Raw genomic sequence first — 6,000 nt, 5'->3', positions numbered from 1 at the left:
ATACGAGGACAATAAATTGTGTAGAACCTTTTTGAGTTTCCCAACAGATTTGATATACCCTTCGATAAATTTATGGCAAGAAGTTTTTCAAAAAGCTGATTGTTTGGAATACTCCATAAGTTTTCCAATCTATCATCATGCAACAATTATATAAATATGAGTGCTGGAGACAATCTTTTAAGAATACAAACACATGATAAATTCCCGTAATATTGTTTTAAGCATCGTCCAAAGGGGAGGAGGCATTCCCATTGCCCCCTCTGACTATGCCCATGCGTGCATGACATTAAACATCATCATCATTTTTAATGAAAATATGGTAGAACATGGCGAAAACAATTTTTTGATAAATTTAAAACAAGCCGACAAAATCAGGTCAAAAAGCTGACAAAATCGGGGGTAGACATCGGGGGCAGACAAAATCGGGGGCTGACAATATCGGGTAAGTACTGTATAATTGTTTACTATGTGTTAAAAAATTACAAAATTTGACATTTTTTGTTAAAATAGGCTATGTTTAATGCCTTAAGGAATCGTACACAGTTTTAATTTAAAGTTATTTCCAACATTCAGTTCAAATTTCGGATCCATCATTTCGCTAAAAGCAGAGCCACCCTCATCAAAATTGCTAACCAATCAGTGCTGTCTCCGATTGCTTTTAAGCTTCTGACCAACTTTGCTGAAGACACGAACATTCTAAGTGGTCAGGTTCATGAGCCAGAGCTGTCTAAAATATGACAAATTTACATGCACACTAGCGCCACGTAGCGGCAAAATTGCTAACCAATCAGTGCTGCCTCAGATTGCTTTTAAGCTTCTGACCAACTTTGCTGAAGACACGAACATTCTAAGTAGTCAGGTTCATGAGCTAGAGCCGTCTAAAATATGACCAATTTACATGCACACTAGCGCCACGTAGCGGCAAAATGGCGCATTAAAAATTTCAGCTGATGAACGCCGTAAGGCTTCCGAACAACTTTGCTAAAGACCGCAGCTTTCTAGAAAGTAAGGTTTCCAAGATATTGCGTCATTAGTGTAATAGCTTACGGGTGATGCTAAACTTTTTGGGGTGCTGCAATATTCAATTGAGGTGTTGCAATACTAGATGATGCGATTCCATACTTATGGCGGGTAGTGTATATATATACAGTGCTGTTCTGAATAATAGCAGCGCATGTCGATTTTCATACAAAATGCTCAACTTTGACATGCTGTAGTTTTGTTCCCTTTCAAGCAATCGAGTTGAAATTTTCTCCACAGAACTACAAATATGCTCAATTTTGTAAACACAAAATTTCGAAATTTTCTAAGCCCCTGCCGGAAAGTGAGATACTAGGTGAAATTGTTCGAAAAAATAGCAGTTTTAAAAATTTGAATTTCGGCTTGACATTATAGTTTTAAATTGTATATCACTTACCATTGGAACAATCTCCTCCTACTTATCAAACCTACACCTAAACCGAAAATGTTTAAAATATTTGTAGAAGAAAAATTTTAAAATGAAAAACTGCTATTTTTTCGAAAAATTTCACCTAGTGTCTCACTTTTCGGCAGGGACTCAGAAAAAAACTGAAATTTTGTAGTTACAAAATTGATCATATTTGTAGTTCTATGGAGAAAATTTCAGCTCGATTGCTTGAAAGGGAACAAAACTACAGCATGTCAAAGTTGAGCATTTTGTATGAAAATCGACATGCGCTGCTATTATTCAGAACAGCACTGTAACACAAAAATACACATTCTTCCGGAATCCGAAATCATGACTATCTTTCCATGTTTAGAGAGCAGCAGTTTTCCCCGTGACTTTGCATTCTTCGACGAGTTTTTCCACAAACGATTCAATGTATTCTATCAAATGTATTGCTTCAAAACACAAGGTAATTCTAAGTCTTACAGATTCCTCCAACTCTAAGTTCTCAGAAGCAGGGTTGGGAAAAAATCTGAAATTCACTCTACAGTAGTGAAACAAAGCCAATCACAGTCAGCGAAGCCAGTGAAACTCACGCCCATCGCTGCTGTAGGCAAAAAGCCTTGAAAATTGCAAAACACCCGTTGCTAAGGGCAACCCACAATTACTGTAGAAAAATGTTCTATTTCCCGCTGCATTTCCCGCATTAAGGACCTTCAATGACACTACTGATTTAGAGAAATTCATGTACCCAATATAGGCTACTTGATGAGATTCACGATTTTAAACTACTGTAGTGAGAGAGCCACGTGAGTTTCACGAAATTCAAGCCTACTACTATTACCATTCCCAGCACTGCTCAGAAGTATCCCCAAACATTTTTTTTAAATTATAGTTTAGATTGCATTTTATCAAGTATTTTCGGAGACAATTAAGGAGAACGGATTTTTATTGAGTTACTCATTACATAATCCGAGGAGAGTTACCAGTAGTAATTTCTGAAAGAATATCTTGAGAAGTTACTGAAAATATCTGAAAAAAACATAGACTAATACAAGAAATAATAAAAAAATATATGATTCCTCTGCATCATCGTATCTGCCACATGATATACGAATGCAAAAATGGCAACTTTGGCGAAGAAAGCTCTCAGTTAATAAGGGTCCTATTTTATAAATCGAGCAGATTCATGTGACTCGTCTGTAGACAATGTCGATCAAAGTAAGCATGCATATTTCAAATGTCACCCATCGACTCCCATAGTAATCCAGTCACATAGAGTGATAACTGTCGAAAAACTCGAGTGACAAACCCGTGTCGAGCAAAGTTTTTGGTCGACAGTGACTTCAGTCGAATCATTTTGATCGACTCGACTTATAAAATAGACCCCTAACTGTGGAAGTGTCCATTGAACACTACGCTGAGAAGCAGGCTCTGTCCCAGTGAGGACGTAATGCCAAAAAGAAGAAGAAGAAGAATGATTCCTCTGAATATAATTCCCATAGCGGGATTCTTTAACGAGTTCGAAAGGGCTTGATTGGCCGCCCGTGGATGCTACTCCAGTATCACCAGATCAGCTGCACTTACACAAGGAACCAACCATATGACTGCTTGGGACTAACAGACCCCCTCAGTGTATAAGTGTATAAGTATAATCCATGTCAGAATGCACGCCAATGTGGGGAAGGGGGAGGAATTGATGTTGCACTTATACTGGCCCATAGTAGACCGTGGAGTCCGACTGCATCTACACCAGTTCATGCGGGAGTGTATGAATTGGGGGGAAAGCATAGCAGAGAGGTTTGCTTTAGTGGTTGGCAGGCTGCCTATGTATCAGGCGTAAGGAAAGGCGTGCTATAATTATGGAAGGATGGAAGCGTTGGGAAACGGTTTCTTGTCCGTCTCTGGTTCTAGCGTTTACTATGAACAAATAGTTTGAGTGTGATAGATTAAGAATGGAAGATAGAAACAAGTGATAGATACAACTACAAAATACGAGGAAGAAGACGGGCCTGGGATTGAACCCATGACCTAAAGCTTATGAAGCAGAAGCGGTAGCCATTAGACCACCAACCCCGCCATTAACGAGTTCGAAAGGGAATGCATAGAAAAAAAAAATATGTAAAAGAATTCTTGAAGGTCCCATATAATGCAAATACTTGAACGAATTACTTTAAATTAATAAAGCATACCCTTGTGTTTTGAAGCATATTATGTTAAAATTGATAATCTAAAAAACATTGAGACACTGCTGGGAAATTTAAAGTACTCCAAGAATTGATTTGTGGAATGAACCCTGAGTGATTATTGAAAGAAATTTTAGGAAATCTAAACAAAAATACAATACATAGGAATTTCTAAGAATGGAATTATTCCTTATCAAAATCTTTGATATATTCTTCGAAGATTTCGTGGACATATTCATTTTAATAAAACTTGACAAATCCTTGACATAAACCTTCTGAGTTCCATAACAGATTTCAAACAGATTCATCGTAAGATCCATTGTGGTCTAATGATTACACCTTCGAATAATTTCTGGTTAGATCTTTAGCTGAAGCCTAATCATAAATTAATAGTTTTTAATATACGAAAGCCGGCCACATTTTTCACAAGTATTATTCCTGAAGCGATTTTTTTGTATTTCCTGCTGAGGGGCAACTGTGAATGATTTCATTGGCAGAAGCTTGATTTTTAGCTCACCCATCGAAGCCATCGACTTCGTTATTAAAGCCACATATTTGCCCAAGGATTGTCAATTAGTTGAAAGTCACAATTAAAACAATAATTCACCATGAGTAGAAAAGCGTATCCTATAAGTGGAACTTTTGATGTTCTTCTTCAAAAACATTTCCTAAAAGCCATGGCAATCAAAATTGCCCCCTTTATTCGATGTATAAAAGTTGTTGTATGCCCGACCGTATCAGGTATATGGTCATCACATTCCAAGTTCTTACCCACACCACATCATTATGTTTTCAAGATTGGGCAATATAAAGACACAATTAGCTACCTTTGAACTTCTATAACATAGGGTTGTATAAAACGTCCCGTCTAACAATCCAATCGCTGAAGAATAAGAACATTTCAACAATAATTTATCCTATATAAATAATAGTTCATATACTAACCACGTTTCAAAGCATAGATATTATGTAGTTATTTTAATTGACTTCTGATGAAAAGTACTGTTTCGGTCAGGATTTCTTTCCTACATGGTGTCTTTTAACTTAATACGGTTTGGCCGACGATTCAAATGAACAACGAATAACTCGGAGGTGAAATGAAACAAACTACAAACTTACATCCTAAATGGTTGCGCCTTATATAGGCGCACAGTACGGACATATAACAATTGAACTTTTCACTTAGCGCGCACGCTGCTTTCATAACGTCCCCTTAATGCTACAACTAGATAACTCGAAAATCAAACTTTTGAGCTGTGCAACTTTGTAAATATGACCGTTTAACAAGGTGATGGTTATTCGCAGAGAATATGATTTGAAAATAAACTTCAAGTTATGTATATTGAATCACACGCTTATGAGCTGTAGATATTTTTCAGATCTAATTGAGAATAATATTTTGACATATTGAAGTCAAAAATTTTAAATTTCGAGTTATCTAGTTGTAGCATCAAGGGGACGATAAGATTGGCGCCAACTGGAGATATAAGGGAATCTGGAGTAATATGTACCCTTGAGGCAAAACGACCCACGGTGCTCCATTAGGCTGTTTGCGAAGGAAATGGGAACATTTTTTTATCAAGGACCGACAGGAAGTATCAGCATAATACGATTTGACAAGAAAAAATCTACGCAAAATGTCTCATTTTTTCCAAAATATTCATAGAAACCCCAAAAAGTCGGTTTGCCCCGGGTGTGCATATTACACCAGATACCCTTACGCTGCACGCTGGATAAGAGTGGAATATTCTACTGCGTCGATGAATGGCACAATAGGTGGCACAGTCCCTCTCTGCACACGCTTCGATTGAGCGGGAACCAGCGATGACGCGTCTGTGATGAACGCGAACAAGTATATTTGCTCTAAATAAACTTAAGGTCATTAATGGTGCGAAAAATGAAGTTTGGTTTTATATCTATTGAAACAAAAGATTTTAACGATCAACCACAGTGCTGTAAACATTCGACACTTTGCGCGACGTTCGTTTCGTTGCCATGGTCAGCAGTCACAGCACGAGCTATAGAATGAACGTCGACAAACACAAAAAAGTATCAACTGAATGTCGTCTTACACGATGACATTTACATAAATCATAAGTTTTGCATAAAATTTAGACATCGGATCATTAACAACATGAATAGTTTGATCTTGTCTGTTATGTCGAATGTAACACACATAAAGTGTAAGCAGAACAGAAACAAACAAAACCGTAGTGCTCTATCGCGGTCAGTGGCATTCCATTGACATTTTTCTTCTCGACATTCGTTTGATCGCTCGTGTTGTGCATGTTTAAGGGAAGCGCTGCCGATTATCAGCGAAAACGTGTCGACTACCGTGATTGCTTACAACACTGATCAACCATTACAAAATAATCTCTCAACGAAATGCTCTAAAGTCATTCGACC

The sequence above is a fragment of the Aedes aegypti genome, chromosome 3, assembly GCF_002204515.2.
Source record: "Aedes aegypti strain LVP_AGWG chromosome 3, AaegL5.0 Primary Assembly, whole genome shotgun sequence".
Taxonomy (NCBI): Eukaryota; Metazoa; Arthropoda; class Insecta; order Diptera; family Culicidae; genus Aedes; species Aedes aegypti.
This window is presented reverse-complemented; position numbering follows the sequence as displayed.